The 23,247-nt window shown below is 43.6% G+C and overlaps 2 long non-coding RNA genes and 1 other non-coding gene across 5 annotated transcripts; 1 reads left to right on the forward strand and 2 right to left on the reverse strand.

Moving 5' to 3' along the window:
- Positions 1–1,505: 1,505 nt before the first annotated feature.
- On the reverse strand, positions 1,506–2,208 carry LOC136502830 (uncharacterized). The gene is made up of 3 exons (XR_010770721.1): positions 1,844–2,208; positions 1,680–1,757; positions 1,506–1,589 (listed from the first exon to the last, which is right to left on the reverse strand). It is a non-coding gene; the product is annotated as an uncharacterized lncRNA (long non-coding RNA).
- A 382-nt stretch (positions 2,209–2,590) lies between these two features.
- On the reverse strand, positions 2,591–4,616 carry LOC136505393 (uncharacterized). Of its 3 annotated transcripts, XR_010771193.1 has the most exons (5): positions 4,546–4,616; positions 4,257–4,341; positions 3,354–3,674; positions 3,034–3,096; positions 2,591–2,936 (listed from the first exon to the last, which is right to left on the reverse strand). It is a non-coding gene; the product is annotated as an uncharacterized lncRNA (long non-coding RNA). The 3 variants fall into 3 exon arrangements; XR_010771192.1 differs by lacking the exon at positions 4,546–4,616 and having other exon boundaries at positions 4,257–4,507; XR_010771194.1 differs by lacking the exon at positions 4,546–4,616 and having other exon boundaries at positions 3,981–4,507.
- Positions 4,617–19,679: 15,063 nt separating this feature from the next.
- LOC136506290 (small nucleolar RNA R66) lies at positions 19,680–19,753 on the forward strand. The gene has a single exon (XR_010771505.1). It is a non-coding gene; the product is annotated as a small nucleolar RNA R66 (small nucleolar RNA).
- Positions 19,754–23,247: the final 3,494 nt, after the last annotated feature.

Consider the following 23,247-nt stretch of genomic DNA (forward strand, 5'->3'; position numbering starts at 1 on the left):
GCCACCAGTCTCGCTGGCGCCGCTCGAGGCCAGCTAGCCGTCCCCATGCGACCCTAGAAACCACGTCCCCCGACCTGCTGACCAGGCCACCGCCGAGCGTGGCCCCAATCCGGCTGTCCCTACACTACTAAATTTTGACCCTGTTGCACTGGTCAATTTTTGATGTTATAGGTCTAAAATAGATGCAATAGTTCGGTTTCGCATCAATTTCTCGTTTGATGCCAGCCGATGCAAGTGGTCTTGATGCAATAGCCTTTCGCATCGGTTACTTGTGGTTGATGCGAGAAGCAGCTATTGCATCGTCTATCCGTTGTCTCTTGCATCAAAATTGAGAGATGCAATAGCTTATTGCATCCAAATCATGTTGATGCAATACATCTATTGCAATGGCTATTGTTCGATACAATAGACTATATTGCATCCATATTAGGTTCGATGCTATATAATCTATTGCATCACCATTTTGATTCGATGCAAGAGGTTCTATTGCATCATCATTTTGGTTCGATGCAATAGGAACTATTGCATCGACGTTATGTTCGATGCAATTCGAACTATTGCATCGACATGAGGTTAGATGCAATACAAACTATCACATCGACATGAGCTTGGATGCAATACAAACTATTGCATCGACATGAGATTTGAAGGGCAACCAATTATTGCATCAAATTCATTGCACAGAAATTCATAAAATTACAAAATTCAATGATACAAAAAGGCAATCATATTAATAACTTGGATCATAAGCATTCAATAGTTTGTACAATGTAAGGAAGTCAAATGCCTTCCTATTTCCAAATAGGTAATTGCAAAGTTGAACTGCATTACAAACCACTAACTTATGCTACAAATAGGCAATCATAAACAAAAATACATGTCTCTTAGCACAGATCAACATGACATCTTTCTCGTTGCTCAATATTTGCTTCATTTCAGCTTGCCAAGACTCCCTCAAGGTTGATCTTCCTGAAAAAGTCAAAATGACATGCATTAGTAATATATATAGTTGATCACACAGTTGGAATCAAACATAGACAACACATGATAGACAACAATATTTTTGGGTTTAACAAATAGAATGGATACTGAAGCCGAACTATAAACACATAAGGCATGAACTCCTGATTGCTCATGTTAAGTGAACAAACATACATGTATAAGTGAACAAAGTTCATGTTAATAATCTGGACAACAACTTAAAATGACACCTGATTGCTCATACCTTTCCTCCTTTCTTTCTGCATTGTAGCTTTTTATTTGCAGCAGTATTCCTCAGTGTTTGTGATGTAATAAATGTCACTGTCTCATTACAATCTTTATCATTTAGGAAAAGTGATCTGTTGGCGCTGCGAGTGAGGCGACTAGGTTGGATACTCTTATGTTTGCTCAACAATACACTATCTGGTACAGTCTGTAAAAACCATAAGATTTGAAGGAGCAATCACCACTTAGCAATTCTAAGAATCTGTTCAACTGTAGGTGATAATTTTGAAGTATATTACCTATTGCACATGTTCTGATCCTTGGATGGGAGTCGGAACAACAGCAGGTTCATTATGTGTGGGCAGGGCAGATTCTGTACCAGCCTTCATATTTTAAAAAAAGATTCACACATTATGTCATATTAAATGTAGGTATCCATTATATCGCAGTTTGCATTTATCAAAAAATAATACCTGTGCTAAATCTACACCTTCATTTCCACTAACCATATTTTCTGCAGGCTGAGGGGCTGTTGTGGTTGGTGCAGCATTCTTGCATTGGAGTTATAAGGAGAAACATTAGCAATCAAGCTTTACTAAAATCAATGATGTTGGTAACAATTAAGTAGTATTATTACCAAAGGCGGTGCTTGATTGTGTTGTTTGATTAGTGAAAAAAAACTTTTGCCTTAGTTCTTCTCTAATCTTGCTACTTGTACTCTCCAGTTGATGTTGCAGCTGCTAAATTTTTTCCTTGTCGCTCTCCCTCTAAGCGGCTTGAACGGTAAGCTTTTCTTTTAACTTCTCTACCTCAGCTTGCATCTCACTATTCTTCTGTTGGGCTGCTGCTGCTAATGCAGATGCACGAGCTTGCTCTTCAATTCGTTCGTTCATAAGTTGGCTTCGGGTCGGATACTTTGCCAAGTATCCATGTCTAGGACCTTTCCTGCTCCTGTATCCAGTGGTTTCCTTGTAGGTTTCATGAAGAATGTGCCTTTCTTGTTCTTTTGAAATCACAGAAGCTTCCAACTCAATTCTCTCTGCAATTTTGGAGAAGGCGCTTTCCTAAATTTAAGAACACATTTAGTGTTTTCAACTTTAGCAAGTAGCAACAGCAGTTCCAGTTCAAGTATAATAAGAATTAGGTAAAATGGATACTTTGGAAATCAAACTGTATCAGTTAGATTCATGTACTGATTACTTCCTCAAAAAATCCAAGTCCATGTTAATCATGCAAATATGATTCCTAGCAAAGCATGTTGAGAAGTAAAAAGCAATGGACAGTTGAACTCTAGCATTTCAGAGATATGTATGACATTGGAGATATATGAATAAAACATGTTATGAGAACATACATCACTGGACCTGAGTTGACTCATATCAAGGAAAACTAATTTAACAATTCAAATTATAGTAAATCACATAAGACAGTCCTCACAAAGTTCTCATCTTAGCTAATATTATTGCTACAAGATCACACTGGAAGAGTGTTCTGAAATAACTACTAAATCTGGTAGTGTACACACAAATGAAAATCCATTATCTACTAATATTTGAATAAATGAAAATGTGTCTTATAAATTTGCAGATGAGCAGATACAACAATTAAGCTGTACTACTTGAACTTGGAATATGTGAAATTCTTTCAACTTGGAATATCAGAGCAACAGAGTAGTGTGTTCTATCACTGCCCTACATATTGTTGACTCAAAGACAAATTTAAGATTGCACCTAGTAGACATTTAAACCAGAGAAACAAAACTGCATGAGCATCAGATCTTGTAAAGGTCAACAAAGAGCAAAAATGAAGTGCACAGGATAATCTTACCATGTAACTTTATTCTTCCTTAAGCATGTCAGGTTGTATCTCTTTTTTTTTGTCAGCAATGACCTGCAAAAAATTAAGTAACAACAAACAAAATACTTAGTTTGTAATAAGGCACAGCTCAGTGAGTGAGAACAAACAAAAGTACATGTCAGTTCACCAAATGAGTGAAAAAATGCTGGTGCCCAATAAGATTCATTGCCTAGTTCAAATTCAATGTTCTAGCATTCTATAGGGCAGAGGAACCTGATGGCAACTGTAACAAAATTTTTATACACCATCTAAAGCAATGATAGTTTCGATATTAGCAGTAATAGAGTAACCTGACATTAGCAGCAGCAGTGGGAAAATGCTGAGGTCGACCCAGGAAGCTAGCTCAAGGGAAATAGCATTGTTCTTTATATATGATATTAGCATTGTTCTTTTTTTACTTTCATTGATCCCTACCTTCTCTGAAATAATCAACCAACATTTTATCCAATATAGCTGTTTGCCAATCGAGTAATAAGATGACCAACTACTAGAAGTATTCTTGAACAAAGAGTTTGCAGACACGCACCCTTAGGTAGTTCACATCCTCACAAAAAAAGGTAGATCACATGATTGCCGCAAATCACCACTGCCTTCAAGCACTGTCAGCCTGCCTGGAAATGCCAAAATTCATTGTCAGCATGCCTACTGACTAAGTACTATGTTTGCCTACTGACTGAAACATTGTGATTTTTCAGATCAGAATGTAACTAGGTTTGAAATATTTCATTTTGACTATAAATTTTGCTTATATGTAGAGAAGAACACGCCTCAACTCTTGAATCCTCGATCTATAATACTGACTACATCTGTATATTATCCTAGTGTTCAGCAAGTGCAAACAAGATAAGATAATTCAACAGTAACTTGAAATCGCCAAAATTAATCAAAGAGTCCATCCAAGATGTAAATAATGTGACCTTTATGAACACTTGAGCATCTGTAAAACACAAGCAGCACCTCTGTAGATTCACACTGCATGCAAGGATTGAGAAAATGGACAAAGATAGAATATGCACACAGTCACACAGACAAGGACCAAAATGAACAGAGATAGAACATGTCACTGCAAAGTTTCAGATAAGGATCATAGTCTCAGGTTCAGAACTGAGATTAACTAAAGATGACACATGAACAACTATTGTCCTGCACAAATGTACTCACAGGTGCACAGAAGAATCAGGTATTTTACTCACATGATTGAACTCCAGCAATAATTAGATGAAGGTGGCGATGCAAGGAGAAAAGTGCAGGTATTTTTCGCACTTTAGTGGTCCATCTCTGCAAAATCAGAATATTGTGAATGCTCAATTGCTCTATTATTTGGTAGCCATAGAAATGCACATGTTATAAAATGGTCCTGCCTCTAGAGTGGGACAAACATCTACGATGAGAGATTCCTAGCCTGATATGGCACCTTCAGCATCAGTAGTTGTGCATCTGATCATAGCATTTTCAAAAGCATTGAACTAAGAGTGTAATCACCTTGATAAGCCTTCACCAGGTTCCCAACATGGAGAAAATTAATTGTCTTAGCTTCAGCATCACTGTACACCTGGGCATAACATAAAAATCGAATCAATAGGATAGAAAAATAGAAACTACTAAAATTTTCAAACACTAATAGGATGGCAAAAAAATGCTAGATGGATTTTATAGAAAAATCAATCCTGGAGGCACTTTTGTGCTCTCAAACTTCAATCTAGCAATGCAGTAAGGAAAAAGTCTACTTAACCCCCCACCTTTTATACTTGGTCTACTTCACCCTTCAATTATGAAACCGCCCCCCTGAACTTTCCAAAACCGTCTATTTTACCCCCCGGGCGGTTTTCAGCGGCGGTCTACTACAGTAACTGCGGGTCTACTAAGTAGCCGTGGGTTGCTACAGTGCCAGTGGTTTTGAATTTCCTTTTTTTTATTTATTTTCGGTAAATTTTTGAAAAATCATAGTAAATCATAGAAAAATCATAAAATGAAAAATCTAATTTTATTGGACTCCGCATGAGTAGATCTACACAGTGAATATATAATACGGTATGCTTTAGTACAAATTTTTTTTAGCTTTAGATTAATTGGAAAATCCAATTTTGTCTGTAATTAATTAGAATTTATCTATAACTAAGTTATACATAGTCCAATGAGTACGAAATTTTTACTATAGTTCAAACATACAATAATTAGCGTACCATAAAAATTTCACCACAATTGGACCATAGAAGCTGCAGCTATAAATTATTCCAATTAATTACAGACAAAATTAGATTTTCCAATTAATCTAAGGCTACAGAAAAATTTTGTAATAAAGCATACCGTATTATATATTCAATGTGTAAATCTACTCATGTGGAGTCCAATAAAATTAGATTTTTCATTTTATGATTTTTCTATGATTTTTCAAAAATTCACCGAAAATAAGTAAAAAAATTCAAAACCACCGACACTGTAGCAACCCACCGTCAGTGTAGCAACCCGCTGTTACTGTAGCAAACCATCGCTGAAAACCGCTCGGGGGTGAAATAGACGATTTTGGAAAGCTCAAGGGATAAAACAGACGGTTTCATAGTTGGGGGTGAAGTAGAAGTATGAAAGGTTGGGGGTTAAGTAGACTTTTTCCATGCAGTAACAAAAAGAGGATGTCCAAGGCATCAATAAACCCTGAACAGACATTACTTGTAGTAATCTGACATTAGTAAGTAGCTATGTAGAAATAGAAATTATACACGGTACCAGACCTATGATTTATTGTGCACTACTTTTACATAATAAATTGAGAACCTTACGTGTAGAAGTTTCAGCTTTATACATGGGACAAACATAGTGGTGCTCCAACGAAAAAAAACAAGGCCAACACAGTATTGCACATACGTGGAAAAAATACATGTCCATCAGTGAGAGCTTACCCAGAACAAAGATATCCGGTGAGGGGATGGACGGATCCAGACGCAGGGGCACTGGATCCGGACGCTCCAATGGTGGGGAGGACAAATCCAGTCATGGAGGCACCCGATCTGGTCATGGAGTTACCGGAGCACACGGTGGAGCACAGAGAAAAGGGAAGTCGGTGAGAGAGAGAGAGCTGGAGAGGAGAGGGAAGCATGAGGTAGAAGAAGCCCGGACGCGGGGTCGGTGAAGCACACGTCGGAGCACCCCATCGCGCCGACCGACGTCCAAGCCCGCGCCCACCTGCGACGCCGCACCGCCGATCTAGGGGCGCGCTCGCCCCGCAACGCCGCGCCGAGCCAGGGGGCGCCCCTGCCGCCACGCCGCCGCACCGCTGAGCCGAGGTGCGCGCCCGCCCCGCACCGCTGAGCTGGTGTGTGTCGCTCGCCCGCGCCGCCGCACCGCCGCGTCGGGGTGGGGCGCTCGCCTACGCCACCGCGATTGGAGTTTGCAAGAGAAGGAATAGAAAGAGCAAGATTTGGGGGAAGGCAAGGGAGGGGATAAGTCACGGATGCCGGATGAGGGAGCGAAATTTTGAGGCTTCTGGCCCGCATGGCGCCCTCTGTCCGCGCCTTTTTTTTCCTTCCAGCCCTCTCTGTCGTGTGGATCAGACGCTCGCGAAAATATCTACCCACGCGCCAAAGCCTCTTGCCAGCGCGCGCGCTTGCCCCGAAACAAGCTTCTCCGTCAGTCAGCTGGATTCCCGGTCGGTTGGTCTGAGCACGTCAGGAACGATTCAGCTTTCCTAACTAGGGCAGTGGAGCCGTAGCGAATGCCTCACACCGACAGGGAAGAACTGGGCTACGGTAGTGCGAGTCAGGGACGGAGGGATTAGATCGATCTGCAGTGACCGTGTTGCGCCTAGCGTCCGTGCTTTGGGATCACGAGATTAGCTTACTGGAATTGGGAACTCCGATCCGAAACCATGCGCGGAACGGCCGCGTAGCGGCGCAGCAGCACGACATCATGCGATGCCGTGGAGTCACGATTTGCGAAAAGGAAGGGTTGCCGCACAGACTGAACTAGAACCAGGGGCGGATTTGGGCCTAGGGCCACTAGGGTCACGGCCCTAGGCGTGGCCCAAAGAACCCTTTATAGTATATGTTGTTCTCTGGGCTGGCCCTAGGAGGTTGGGCCAAATATTGTAGCCTCACAGCCCAGCCCAGAGAGGAAAGCTGACAGGCACGCGATTTGCGAGCTGAGAGGCACGAGCGTGGCGCCTGTCTATCTCACTTATTAGGTAGCCACAAGGTGTTTTCACGTTAGTCAATTTTCTTTCAAAAAATACCGGTTGCATCAAACACAAATCCGTTGCAATAGTACTTCCTAATTGCATCCATATTCTAATCCGGTGCAATACCACCTACATATTGCATCAAAAATTAAATACTAACGCAACCAAATGTGTCTGATGCAATAATTTGTACCTATTGCATCCCTTGTTCCAAATGATGCGATAGATCATACCTATTACATCGACATGAATTACTATCGAATCCAACTCTTTTTCGATGTAATAACGACCACATATTGCATCAGATTCCAAAAATTGATGCAATAGCAGCCACCTATTGCATTAGATTTTTGTTTGATGCAAGGGGACATGATGCAATAGGGTCAAAATTTAGTAGTGCTATCGTGCAGGACATCCTGCGCAGGGTCGTCGGCCTCCTCCGCCTCCACTTCCACAATTGTTTCGTCCACGGTTGCATCGTCCTTCTAGACTATCGGAGGCTGTGAGGCGGCAACATATTAGTTTTTTACATGCAATTTGCATGTATAAACAGTCCCACATGCCTTCAGGGGCATTACAGGTAGTTCTTCCACAGCCTACAGTTTTACAGCTACTCTAACTAAACGGCCTTCTACTTTTTCCATAGCTGTTTTTTCACAGCCTACAGCTCACAACAACTTTTTTAAAAGCCACAACTCAACCAAACAGGACCTAATTTAAGGCAAACGAAGGACCAAGGCAAGGCATCTGCATGAGTGGCAAGAGCAAGGCTAATAATAATACAGCTGACTGCTGGCTGTAAGGATTCTCTACAGTCTTCTCTCAGCCCACCTATATAGTAGTTAGCTATTTACTATTAATATATGGCCTATTTGTCTATCTCACAGAGTTTCTCGGTTCTTGTGCATAAGCCGGCTATAAGCTTACATACCGCTTCTCCTCTCTCACATCTCATCTCTCATCCACATCAGCATTTAGCCTGCTTATAGCCTCTGAACAAAGAATAAGTGGCATTCCTCGGTTTATTAGAAGACTTGGCTATGGTTGACCTCTGGCTTGCAATGAAGTTCCTTGGCTACTTTCATAGTGCGCATCTGTAAGAAATGGGAGTCCCTAGCTTTGCGATTATTGTTTAAGAGATACTCCACCAAGGCTCCTACTTGGGCATCTATCATTTTTTTAGGGCCAAGGGATAGAAAATAAACCTAGCTCTAGTAAATCCGGCTAGGGACCCTACACTACAAGCCCTCAATAGTAATATGATAAAAATCCTCACAATCCCCCATTCCTTGGAGCACTCATAAGAGAACCTACATTATATTTGAAATTTCTGTTATGGCAATTTACCATCTGCTTCCATGTGTTCTTGCATGGACCATAGCCCACCTATTATTGCACCACCATAACCTCCAAATCCTTCCACTGATGTTCAGCTCATGTGTGTCGACCATGAAGAATCAGGGGTCCATCCTTGTTGATGCCACCTATGCTACCGTGTGTGGCTCCAGTGGTTCAACCCTAATCCCTCGCTCTGTCATGCTTGGCCTAGGCACTGGTTTCTCAAGGTCGGCCTGGAACCACAGTTCATGCCTAACCGTAAGCCTCACGAGGTTCACCTTGCTCAACCTCATGGGAGCCAAGTATGTGTGTCTGTCTCTACCATGCCACCTTACAAGGCGGTGGTCCCTGAGGACAAGCACCGCCACCTCGACCTTGTGAAGTTCACCATTCTAGAGCTCCGCCACCAACCAGGTTGATGGAGGCGAGAGCAAACAAACAAACATGGGGGTAGCTAGATAAATGGAGATGTGGATAGAGAAAACAAACTAAATAAAAAGAGAAAAAAGCTATCAATGATGGATGGGTCATACATGTCATAAGGTCCTTGCTATAGTTAAGCCTAGAAAACTGGACCTCAAAATTATAGCGAGCTCTCAAATCAAAAGTAAGACCTTGATTTGACATCCCATGCTAGAGTTTCTGTAGCACACGATTTTAAGGACAAAACCAGATACACACCATATGTGAGCCCAAGAAGTCAAATCACACATATGGCTACAAATAAGGGTAATATCAAAAGACAATGCTTTATTATATAACGTATTTAGTATAAAAAATATAACCTTAGACACCAAATAGCGGAAAGACAACTCCGATCTTTGGGTGAAGACTCCACTCAAGACGGACAACTGACTGGTTGATCACAAGACTAACTCCTCCAAACTATAGCAATCTTGTACCCATCCAGGATTTTTCCAAAGTATTGAAAAGTAAAGCAAGTGTAAGTACATGTTGTACTCAACAAATATAACATGGGGTTCATGAAGCTCAAAAGGATGACACTGGTTTACTACGGTTAGCTTTTAATATGTCACAGTTTTAAGCAATCGAGTAGCGACAAGTTTATCACAAGCCCATTATCGCAGGGTTGAAACCACAATAAGCATGTTGTTCGAGTTGGTGTTAGAGTACGGGGCCTCCGGTGGCTCGGGTGGACACAGAAATGCAAGAATCACGTAGAGAAAACGCAACAATTTATCTTGGTTCGCGCTAATTCAGTCCCTACATCCAGCAGCTGATGATCCTTATACTCAAGAGCACCCAAAATCTGAGGTGTTATAACAGAGTGTAAATGAAGGAAGTTTGGTAGGGGGGTTAGCTCGCTGCTAATCCAAAGGTTGCCTCGCCGTCGGTGGAGTCTCCCCCTCGTCGGAGAGGAAGGAGATGGCGGGATGTGATGGAGGAGGGGCTCTCAGTGCCCCTCTCCGGGTTGCCTTGCTCTCAGTGCAGAGTGGAGGTAGATGAAATGGAATGGAGTGTATAGTGATCGAATCGAGATCCTCCCCCCTATAGGTCCGACCTTATCCCTTATATAATGAGATAGGTCGGGTACAAAGCAGTTTGGGGGTTCTAGTCTATGGTCTATGTGCGTCAGAGTCTAGGAGGGGCTTGCAGCAGTGCACCATGGACCGTCGAGGTGTCCTAAAGCCGAAGAAGCCTGTGCATCGTTCAACTACTCTGTTCTGACACTCTGCATGTTAGAGGGTGTTGGCTTGGACCGGCCTTCCCTAGGTGATACCTTCTGGAGTCTTCTTGGTGGCGAAGGAGGTCAGGTCCAGGGGCTGACGCGCATGCCCAAAAGCCCCTAAGCCCTTGGAGGCCGTGGGAAGTTTTGTCTTCTTGTGTCATGCCCCGGACATGACCCTATCGGAGGAGTAGTTGATAGAGGCATGCCTTGGGAGCGACGCCTAGGAGCCCCCGAGCATCGGTAGCCTAGGGCTTGTCTTATGCCTAGGCCTTGGCTGACATCGTTAGTCGGGCAGGAGCCAAGGACCGGGCTTGGTCGCGCCATAGATCGAGAGCCCAAGGCTCGGGGAAGCCCTTGAGCCCTAGGTGGAAGCTGCAGTCGAGTCAGGCTTGGTTGGTTCTCTTTGACAGTGGGTGCGCATGAGAGTGCCCGATGGGCATAGCCCCCGAGCCCCCGGGCGATCCTGAAATGGTTGATTAGGGGATCTTCTTCGTTCGGGAATTATTGGACCCGAGGCTTAACATACCTATATGTTAGGATCTCATCAGGAGCCCCCGAGCCCTTCGTGGTCTCACCTGACGTGATGCCGACGAAGGGATGAATTCGATCTTCTAGTGATCGAACTGACTTCCGCTGGCGAGAGTGATGTGCCTTGCTTGGGGCCTTCTTCTCCGGTGTGACGGATGGTGCTCAGCTATCGAGGCTAAGCAAAGATGATGCTAATCCCTCCACGAGTCCATGTCGCATGGGTCTTTAACTTGAGCGAGAGCTCGGTGGACTCATCTAGGAGTCACCGACTATAGGCCCGAGGGCGCCCTCCTTTCTGATTAGAGCCTACCATGGGCTGGGTGATCAAGAGCGCTGGGCTATGGCTTGAGGCCATCTGATCATCTGGAGCTCCATGCCCTTCTGAGGCTATGATAATAGGTCCTGATCCTCTCAAGCTGGCCTTCTAGGGCTGACCCTCTATAGCCATAGATCGGGGAAGTGGGAGCGGGCCGAGGCTCAGACGAAGGCCCTTGTTGGACCCACTACTTAGCAGCTCCTGACCTAACTCTGGGGAGTTGGTTGGTTTTTGGGGGATGCGCCACCCAAGCACCTGTTGATCGGGGGGTTGGGCTGCTCCGTCTAGGGAGCCAACGTTGCCCTCGAGGCCATTGTGACCTCAAAGTCTTCATGGGCTCTGTCGAGCCTTCAGCTCAGGGCTGATGTTCCCTCGGTGGGTTGGGCTTCCATGACAGTAGCCTTGTTGGCCAAGATTGCCATGCTCGTGCTACTAGCGGGTAAGTCCATGAAAACCCCAAGTTTACGATGTTTCCATGCCTTGGTCATGTCCTCTAGGGGGAGATTCTTGGCTTCTCGACCGAGCCACTCATATAGTTCCTGAGCCTGTCTATCGGTGCTCAGGGGCTTGCTGCCTCGCTTGTTGGGTCACCACAAGCAACTTGAGGCCTATACTCGGACATCACTTGTCTGACGGTCGGGATGCTTCTGAGCATCCTAGCTACAACCACATGGGCTCATCTCCCGAGTGTCCCTCGCACTTTGGAATCATTCTTGAGGCGAACTTGAAGCTCAGGGGAGCCGGCCTTGAACCCCCAGTGGTGCTCCCCTTCTAGGGGGATGTCGCTTCCACCCCACTGAGGGGCGGGCTGCTACTAGGGGGTTAGAGGTACGATAAATGAAAGACAAGAAGGAACGAGCTATGGATAGAATCAACGTAGCTGTTTGATGTTCTAGGCATTGTTGTACTCCTGCCCTGACATGGTGCTGATCTTGTAGGCTCCCGACCAGATCACCCATGAGACATGGAAGGGTCCTTCCCAGGGCGAAGATAGCTCACCATCGCAGTCGGCGATGTAGGCCAGGCTCCCAAAGTTGTGGACCTAGCCTAGAGCGAAGGCACCGGCCATGACGGAGAACTCGCCAGGGAAGCGAACACCACCATTTGGGGTGGTGCCGCTTGCTCTAGCAACAAGGCGGGTGGCTCTGGCCACCGTAGAGCTAGAATTGCACTTGATGCTGCCCCATACTTGGCGCGCTAGCTATCGTGGGGTTAAAACCGTGGCAAGCATGTTGTTCGAGTCGGTGTCAGAGTATGGGGTCTCCGGTGGCTTAAAGACGAAGGAGACATCGGGATGCGATGGAGGAGGGGCTCTTGGTGCCTCTCTCTAGGTTGCCTTGCTCTCGGTATAGAGCAGAGGTAGATGGAATGGAATGGAGTGTCTAGTGATAGGTCGATCGGGTACAAGATGGTTTGGGGGTTCTAGTCTATGGTCTACATGCGCCAGAGCCCAGGAGGGGCTTGCAGCGGTGCACCGTGGACCGTCGAGGTGTCTTGGAGCCAAAGAAGCCTGGGCGTCGTCTGGCTTCTCTATTCTAACACTCTGCGTGTCATAGGGTGTCAGCTTGGACTGGCCTCCCCCGGGTGAGACCTTCTAGAGTCTTCTTGGTGGCGAAAGAGGTCGGGTCCAGGGACTGACGCGCGGGCCTAGAAGCCCCCGCCCCCGGAGGCCATGGGAAGTTTTGTCTTCTTATGTCACGCCCTAGACGTGACTCTGTCAGAGGAGCAATTGGCAGGGGCACACCTTGGGGGTGATGCCAGAGAGCCCCCAGGCATCGGTAGCCTGGGGCTTGTCTTCTTGTGCTCAGGCCTTGGTTGGCATCGTTAGCCGAGCAGGAGCCAAGGACCGGGCTTGGTCGCACCGTAGATTAGGAGCCCAAGGCTCGAGGAAGTCCCCGAGCCCCAGGCGGAAGCTGCGGTCGAGTTAGGCTTGGCTTGGTCTCTTTGCCAAAGGGCTAGCACAAGCATGCCCGATTGGCATAGCCCCTGAGCCCTCGGACGATCCTGAAGGGGTCTATCGGGGGCTCTTCTTCATTCGAGAACCACTAGACCTAAGGCTTAACATACATGTATGTTACGATCTCGTCACCCACATAAACACATGATCAGGTAAACATGAATAATAAATAGCATAAACAATTAATCAATAGTGATCGGCTATTCCGTAAGAGTTCAATGGCCGCTCGTGACCGTGAGCACGGCTAGTATACCAGTTTTACACTCTGCAGAGGTTGTATACTTTCACCATGAGCTGTGATTTACCCTTTCGCCCGAGGCGGCCAACCTCTTGACCCACAACCAAGGAAGGTCGGTAGGGTTTACTATGAAGCCTTTCAAAGGTTTGTTTAACAAGTTAGGGCCGCTAGGTTTCTAATTGGCAAGCGGATGTAGGAACCCCTTTTTGAAATGCACAATTCCTTCATGGCTATACACATAGGAATAGAGGTTGTCCTATACCCGTCTCGTCAAGCCCCTCTTACGCCATAAAGGTAACCACTAGTAAGTTTGAAAAGGTCCTCATACTTGACTAAAGCCAAAGCCATATAGCACTAATGGTTGTACTGTAAGACCCGGTTGACCACTTATAGATAAATCCTTAAGGAGAGGAATCTAGAGCATCACAAAAACTATGCTCTAGCCCTCTTGTTCCTTGTTGCTAAAAAACATCTTTTAGTGTTTATTGCATATTCCATTAATCAAGTTATAGGATCATGGTCTTTAATTGAGCACTAGCATCATACTACCCAATGCATAAACCCATAGGAATCAAGGTACATGGTAACAAAGTACTAGTAAATCCTTAGTGGTAGTCAAGGTAGACACATGCAATATGATTTAAATGATTAATAGTGAATAGGTGACAAGGATGATCCCATGCTATACTTGCCTTAACTCTGATCTTCTGCTGACTCTTAACCTCCAAAGGATTGCTTCTTGATCATCAATGCAGAGCTCACCAACTGGACATGAATATAAAGTACCACACAAGCATCCGAACAGACATGCATATAACATACAAATATGACTAGATTAGAATAGTATATCAATCAATAAAAAGGTTTGAAAACTAATCTACGCATTGCTATGAGCACACAGACGTGAAAAGCACGCTAATCGAAGCTACGGTGCAAAAGAAACAACTATCGTAAGATTATTTTATAGAGCAAAAAGGAAAACTATAGGCTTTGTTTATTTTAATTATATAATACATGTATAAGATACTTCAGAGAAATATCTAGATTGAATTAAGTCAAATTTATATTTGAGCTAGAAAACTAAAGTACAATTAATCCATATTTTATTTATAAATCGTGTTGCATAATCATTATTCAAGTTATGATTTAACCCATGAAATTCCAGATCCAGTTACATGGTAAACTCTGTTACGAACGTGCAGATTATGTCATTATGAATCTAACGTAACTTGAATGGATCGAATCGGAGCTAAAACGAAGATTTTATGGCTAAAACAAGATCAGTGGCAAAATTGAAAATAAGTCCAACTCGTTTTCCAATTAAAAGAAAATTAGGATTTTAAATCTCAATGGACTATGGGTTTGAAAACAGAAAAGTGCAGAGGCTCTTTTGAAAAAGATGTGGCCGACAATGTATGGCCAGATCTGGGCCATATATTAAATGATGGATGGCTCAGGATGATTGGATGTATATGTGTATTTCCATTGTATTTCTAGAATTGTTTTTAAAGGAAAACAGCCACAAAATGTATACATGACGTCATGTGATGTCATCAAGCTAGGAATCGGAACAGCTACGAATTAGAGCAGGACAAAGAGCACTCACGGTGCACGGCATCAAGAGCTTAACCAAAATATGCATGGGGAACGGCACTTAACTTGCAACAGGTGAGATGGTGGCGAGGTTGCTTGTGTATGCGGTATAGAACATGGTTGGCATGTACTGATGTATAGGGGCATGTGAATACGTAGCGTAACTTGACAGTTCACTACTACAGAAATAAGATCTAGTCCCGGTTGGGAACTAGCTCTACTCCTGGTTTCCCAACCGGGACTAGCAATCCGGGACTAAAGGTGTTGTTCTTTAGTCCCGGTTTACCACAATCGGGACTAAAGATCCTCTCAACTTTAAAAAAAAAATAATGTCTCCCACCGTTGCGCCCCGTGAGATTCGAACACAAGACCTCATGCACTGCCTCGCGCGTAGCTTACCACCCCACCTAAACAACACATCTAACAATGGATGTGATGCTTTCCTTTTGAACTAACCCATCGGGGGACCTTTAGTCCCGGTTGGTGTTATCAACCTGGACTAAAGGGTCTACCTTTAGTCCGAGTTGGTATTACCAACCGGGACTAAAGGTTGGAGGACCTTTAGTCCCGGTTGGTGGCTCCAACCGGGAGTAAAGGTCCACCTTTAGTCCCGGTTGGTGTCTCAAACCGGCACTAAAGGTCCCCTGCCACTGTGCCGAGTGCAGTAGCCGTTGGACAGGGACCTTTAGTCCCGGTTGAAGATACCAACCGGGACTAAAGGCCTCTCTAGTCTCGAGGGCAAAAAATGCCGAGGCTAATACCAAATTGGGACATCGTTCTAAAGTCTGTTCTCTAGTAGTGGTTGGACAGAAAGAAGCGGCGGCTAAGAGGCTTGCTGGAGAAACATAGGAGATAATGGAACGAGAGTGTTGCGTGGGGCGCTTACTAACGGCTGAGAAGCAGCGAGGATGACCGGCCGGCCGTGGTTGACGTAGAGGGTGGCGAGATCAGGTTTCTCGTGAACAGCTTCTCCAGTAGCAGATCGCGATGCGACTACGTGAGTTGTCGACGAAGGTAGCAGCTAGCCGCGCTCGGCCTGGATGACGGTGGATCAGCGACACTGACGCAAGGGCGCAAGCGAGACTTTGGAGATGGCGTAGTAAAAGAGAAAGGAGGAAATCTAGTTTACTTCCTAGGGATTCTCAAACTAGGGGCTCACATTATATTAGTCCTGATGTGTTTTATCCAAAGGGTTGGAACATAAGTATGGTGCTAATCTAGTTTACTACCTAGGGATTCTCAAACTAGGGGCTTCCGTTATGATAGTTCTGATGTATTTTGTCCAAGGGGTTGATACATATATATAGAGAGAAAAACTCTACACCTTCACATCAATTAGCAACATGGTACTAATTGATGTTGCATCATCCACCTCTACTAATAGACCTAAATAATCATTTAAGCCCATTAGTAAATAAAGGCATGGGCCTTTGAGAGTCGGTGGAAAGTTGGGCTCGGATTTTTTTAATTTCGAAATTAATTAATATCATGAAATAAAAATAATTCTAGAAAGTCTAGAATTACCATTTATATCACGAAAAATTCTCGGAAGCTTAGAAAAATCCCTGGAAAAATCCAAGTGATAAATTGAAAGACGAGGAACTCAGACAAAATATTTGGAGCTCAAGAAAAGATTGTTGGGAACTTGAAACATAAAGATTATGGTCAAGAAGGTAGGAATTAAATTCCAGAAAGAAGCTGGAAAATTTCTAGAGATTGATATTCGTCTCCTAAACATATTTAAAAAAATATTTTGCACATAGAAATAAGGTGCGACCGGCATGAATGCAACAAACATGTTTCTACCTTAAGATAAATTTTAATTTAATAAAAAAATATTATTTTCTTATTTTTTCATGACCATAAAAATACAAAATTAAATTATTTTAGCTCTATTTCAAGAGAAGCAAATTTTAGGGTGTTACAGTCTCCAACAAAAACCCAATTGTATAGCCCTCAAAGCCGAAATAGGGTCTCCAATAATTACCTAAAGCCCTAGAAGTCCAGTAATAGACCATATTAGCGCCTATTTTCATATGATATAGCACCCCTCCTATCAACGACTTATGTTTTCTTTTTTTCTATTTTGTTTTGATTTCTCAAACCCCAGACCCTTTTTGAGTGAGGCCATATTTTGTCATGATCCAGTGCGACACCTGGAACTCGTCAAGATTTGATTGTTTGTGTTATGAATACTTTGTTTCTTATATTATCTACCTAATTGTGGTCAATGCCAGTCCTTAATAGGATAAGTCCATAGGAACAACTGGCCAATTAGTTGACATTACCAGATTGAAGATGCCCTTAAGGATAAAAAAATCCTTTTCCAGCTTGATGCAGGAGCTTCGGTGATGCCTTCTATAGTGGATTAGAAATGATGAAGCAATAGATCGAGACCTCTGATATGTTGGTCGTCGATGACGCTCTTGAGAAGCTTGTTAGCATAGCTGGCACATTCTCTTCCCTTATTAGGAGAGTGTTGGGTCATGATTTCCCTTAAAACTCTCTTTTATATGTTAGGACCAACTGCCACATTATCTAGTGCACCACTTGACGACTGGGCAGAACAGTGAACATACTATGCAGCAGTGGTAGTCAAGGTAGCGTCGACATCAGATCCTGATATTGGCTCCAAATCATACTTCATAGGTGAAGCAGCAGGCTAGCTCATCTCATCACTTATGATCGATGACAAACCATATCGTATGTATAGGAATGGTCTCTCAAAGGAGACAATGACGGAACTGTAGAGCTAGGTGGACAAGGTGGCAGCAATGCATGATGAAGACGACGACGATTGCAACGGCAGACTAGGCAGCAGAGATGCACACCACAAGATGTTGCGTGTCAGGAGAGCCGACCCGACAGCATGTACCATTGGACCTTCTGTAGTGTCAGCAACAGCAGCGAATAGCAGAGCATGCAGAGTTGCACTGCCCACCATTTGGAGTCAGCGTATACTAAACATTTTTGCACATGAGTTCCCAATGCCTCACAGCCCTATGTATCACATAGCCAAGTCTGAATTTTTAGTTTTGTCTATCCATATCTCTCCTGGACCTTGCAGAAGTAGTTCTGCTGCCTTTTAGCTGCTAGCTTTTATAGACAGAATGGAAGATGTTTCAATGTTAGATAAGGATCGATGTACTACACACTTAACTGCATGTGGTATTATTAATTATTTGGGTACAGTTTAACTAAACCATGCACCTACCACTGCAGCGCACAGATGTGTAATCGTCTTTACGTAATGACAACATTTTTCTCTTGGTGTCTTCAGGCATTACCGAGACATGGGAAGCCAGATCGGTGTAGATCTCTCCTTAGATTAATATACAACTGATCATGTTTTTTCTAGCTACTAGAAATCCTGAGAAGTTACGTGTTTCCCTTTCCCGCCGATTGACTTCTTGTTTTCCTAGTTAACAAAATCCTATTTTTATTAGGACTGGTTTAATATAGACTGTTTTTTAAATGATCACAGAATAAAAAATACATGTAGCTCTTATCATTTTCGTAGTTAACATGGTAATTTATAGATCCAGTCAGCAAGTATGATGACCTCCTTTTAACACTTTCATTAAGATAATAGATCAATATGCTCCGCAGGTTCTAAAAATATGTCCTGCCACAATGCTAAGCTCGACAAAGAGCCTGCACATCTTCGCCAAGAGGATGTTCATCGTACCACTTGGCATGCCCACATCTTCTGCAGACACCATGCTGCCACATCGACCCTACAACAACTCAGCATGCATGAACCCTGCTGCTGCCGCTGATATAATTTCCAACCCTGAACATGTCAATGGCGCCATGACGTCAAATGCATGGATGGCACTATGACCTTGTGGCACACATCGGGAGCAGAGCCAGTGTCCACGAAATATTTCTAGAGCCTCCGTCCGGAGGCACCGGCTCCAGCGCCGCCTCTCGCACGGTGCGTCGGCCCCCGGCGTCTTCTTCGGCAGTAAGCCAGCAGGGCAGCAGGTCTTCGTCGGCCCTTCTTGAGGTCTTCGTCGGCCACCCAACAGGTATGCCTACCCCTTCTCTTCCCTTTATGCTTTGTGAATTTGTATTCGGATCTGATCTATTTTCATTTCAGCATGCGGTTCTGCATTCATTGATCTCCTTTGATTTGAATGTTCCTAGCTATTTCGAAATGATCAGCAGGATTTGTAGCTCTGTAGTTCTGTACATTTAGCTTTCTGTATGTTCATCGGTCTTTTTCAAAATCAATTACAGTTGATAACAATGAAAAATACCACTTCAGTCAGCTGCACCCATATCATTGCATTGCATTGCTGATTGTCTTGTCTGCAAAAGGTTCCAGCCAGCTTTGGCAGTGCAGGGGCTGCCAAACTAGTCACTAAAGTCGTTGCAGTACTGGACATATTATAGTAGCTGTTCGCTATCCTTCCCTTTTCATTAAGGAAAAACATGATCGTTGATTCATTTGTGTTCTCTGTTTTTTCCGGAAGAGCTGGTAATGTGGCTTCCAGGGAAAACAGAATTTTCGTGTTTGATTGGTGCTTGATTTCGTGATGAGAAATCCAACGAGACTCGAGCCCCTTGATGAGTCGATCCCTCAGATATTTCTCTCCGGGGCTCGAGTTTTCAGTGGGGCGAGATTTCCGGAGATCTTGAGTCGCTTCACCTACTGACCACCGTGAGGCGCAGTGAATAACATTCTCCCAAATTTGCCCGCAAAAAAGTTCTTCCAGATTTCTGTTCGTTTATTTTTGTTTTGTTTTGTTTTGTTTTTTGTGCTCGATCCGGTTGTGTGAGCCCCATGATGGCACAATCTTTGAGACCTGAGATTTTCTTCCTTGATGAATATCAAAAGCATGATTCCTGAGGGCCACAGATGAGATCGATCACCTTTTCTTACGCTTTTGTATTTAGAGCCTAGTTTCAATTGATCTGGTTGTGGATGATGAAATGCACTGGGCTCCGAGCAGTGAAATTCTACTGCATTGCCGTGGCTAGAGTCAGTTGTATTGCTCAGCTGAGGAGCTATGATCCTTTATTTGCTTTCTGGGAGAGATAAATATGAACTTTTGTTGGGTGAAGAACATGTAGTGACTATAATGCTGAACAGTAAACTGCTTTAAACCCCTCAGACTCTGGGGATGTTTATTCCATAGAACACTAAGGAAAAAAAGATAATTCATGGGATATCTTGGTCTGTAGATTGTGCAGGAGCTCTCAGTTTTAGTTTACTGTAGAGCTCGCAGGGACAGGTTGTCGATAGCTGTGCCTATAGGGTCAAGTCGTTTACCGGTTATGACGTGAATGGCTATCGCTTTCACACAACAAGCCACGAGCAGAGTCGACCCAATCGAAGAACCACAAATACTGGAGTTTTTACGCCAGGATTAGATGGGGTCGAGTACTACGGAAGAATTGAAGAAATATATGAACTCATGTTTCATGGTTGCAAACCTCTTAATCCAGTCATATTTAAATGCCATTGGTTTGATCCATCAGTAGTGAGACGGACCCCTAATCTTGGGCTAGTCGAAATTCGACAATCATCCGTCTTACTAGGAGACGATGTCTATATTGTGGCTCAATAGGCCACGCAAGTTTATTATCTCTCATACCCGTGCCAAACCGATGACCGTCTTAAGGGTTGGGATGTTGTGTACAAGGTATCGCCACACGGTAAACTACCTGTACCAAACAATGAAGATTATAACATAGACCCCAACACATATGACGGAGAGTTCTTCGAAGAAGATGGGCTTGAAGGGAGTTTTGAGATAGACTTAACTGAAGCGATCGGAATAGAAGTAGACAATGAAAGGGTTGCTGACGAGGACGCTGGAGACAAGGTTCAGAATGTGAAGGACTTAGAATTACTTCAGCGATTACATTTAGGCAATGACAGTGATGACGACATTCCCGATCATGATGATTATATCGACACGCGTGGTAGTGATGATGAGACTTATAATCCAGCTAATCCCGATCATGATTATTGTGTTTGTCGCAGAGGTTCCAAGGGCCTCCGCAGTGATTGTGTTTGCATTTGTGGCTTATTGTGACTTAGTTGTGACTTGTGATGATGGTTTATTGTAAATTGTGATGATGGTTTATTGTGACATGTGATGATGGTTTATTGTGAATTATGATGATGGTTTATTACCTATGACATATAATTATGCCTGTGATGATGTTTTATTGTGAATTGTCATGGTTTTTTGTGAATTGAGAGGGGTCCGTTATATATGACAGATTAGTAAAAAAGGGGAGCCTTGGTCTCTTTGCCGAGTGTAACACTCGACAAAGAGAGGAGTTGCCGAGTGTCAAGGCAAAACACTCGGCAAAGAGACCATTTTCTGTCATTCTGGGAACCTTCTTTGCCGAGTATTTTGGCTTTGCCGAGTGTATTCCAATGGACACACGGCAAAGTGACCATAAAATCTGACCGTTGCTCGCTTGTTTGCCGAGTGTTTTAGGCGTGGCACTCGGCACAGTGTCTAAACTTTGCCGAGTGTTTTCGTCTGGACACTCGGCAAACTTGAGAAACTTTGTCGAGTGTTTTTGTGTTGACACTCACTTTGCCGAGTGTTTTCGTCTGGACACTCGGCAAACTTGAGAAACTTTGCCGAGTGTTTTCATGTTGACACTCACTTTGCCGAGTGTTTTCGTCTGGACACTCGGCAAACTTGAGAAACTTTGCCGAGTGTTTTCGTGTTGACATTCGGTAAATTTGAGAAAATTTGCCGAGTGTTTTCGTCCTGACACTCGGCAAACTTGAGAAACTTTGCCGAGTGTTTTTTCGTCGTGCACTCGGCAAAATCGACGTCACCGTTCCATCTCGTCAATTTTTTTTTGCCGAGAGTTTATTTTTACCGAGTGTTTATTGACACTCGGCAAACTGTTTGGGATTGCCCGATAAAAAACACTCAACAAACTACTGTTTGCCGACAAATTAATGTCGTGTGCTGTATGCCGAGTGTTACACTCAGCAAAGCGTTTGCCGAGTGTTTTTGGGCCTTTGCCGAGTGCTAGGGGCACTCGGCAAATCTATTTTATCCTGTAGTGTAATGACCGTTCATTGTATTGGTTTTGAAGTCCTTGATTTTATGGTAAAAATTTGAATCATAGAAGTCTTTACTCTTCTAGAGGAAGGGACAACAAAATACGAAAATGGCTGTCCATGTAGTGGTTCTTCAGTTACTACAACATCAGGTACTAATGGAACATTATGATGCCATAATTTGGTCATGAACTGAGCATGGTTCTGCTGTTGGGTTTCTAGTGGTTTAAGTCCTCTACTTGACACGGATGCTCACATTTTACTAGATTTCTTGCGGGATTTAATGGCGTAAGGGCACTATTTTTCAGTGGTAAGCAATGTGCCCGTAGACAATGAGGTGTCTGTTATGATTTTGTCAATCTTGATATTTGCCTGTCCAACTCAGTTTTTCGGATGTTCTTGTAGAGGTAGGGTCTGCATACATGCGTTCATAGGGGTGAGTATACGCTCATGTACATGAGTGTCTACATCTATATTATGTCTTGCAAAAAAAGGTAAATTTCCACTTAAATATTTACATTCATACACGAGTAAAAACACTACTACATAAATAATTTTTAGCAATGGTGGCATTCGTTAGAACTTTAGTAGAGGTGGCTCGGTAAAAATCCACCAAGCGCCGTCCCTGGCCCGGACCCTTCTGCATCCTCTCCTTCTCACGCGCTTAACGTGAGACACCCAACCTACATTCTCCTTCAACTTACACTAAATTGTAATACTTTACAGTGAAGATGTTTTCTGAGATTGGTGCATATGATATGGCTTGCCTAATTAAGGTTTTATTTTGGACATATGGATATGATATAATATACGCCTTTGTATTGTCCTGATCTAGTATTTATCTACAACCCATTCCTAGAATTGCATTGATTATGTCAATACACAACATGTCCTTATCGGCCTCCTGATCGTTATGTATCTACAACAAATTCCATGTGAAACTTATATATACATGATCTGTCATCAGGGTCCCCGACCTCCCCCTAAGGCACCAGAATTTGTCCCCCGGATTATACCATATTCAGGCCAAGTTCAGAGCCGGCACAATTCCCATTTTCAACCATAGTAAGTATTCTTATCTTACACTCAATTTAACATAGATTTATTTTACATCCTAACACATTTTTATAATTTATAGTAGATAATTGAGACAATTAGGTGGCTACATTATACACTCTTGTTTCTTGGAGCTCATGGAATTAATCATGTGACAATCAATGTCCATGATGGAGGGAGATTTTGCTGTAATATCACTTTCAATGTTGGTCAAAGATGGGGTGGGCCTCAGGACATCATAGAAATTACTGT

Source organism: Miscanthus floridulus, chromosome 14 (genome assembly GCF_019320115.1).
Source record: "Miscanthus floridulus cultivar M001 chromosome 14, ASM1932011v1, whole genome shotgun sequence".
NCBI classification, from domain to species: domain Eukaryota; kingdom Viridiplantae; phylum Streptophyta; class Magnoliopsida; order Poales; family Poaceae; genus Miscanthus; species Miscanthus floridulus.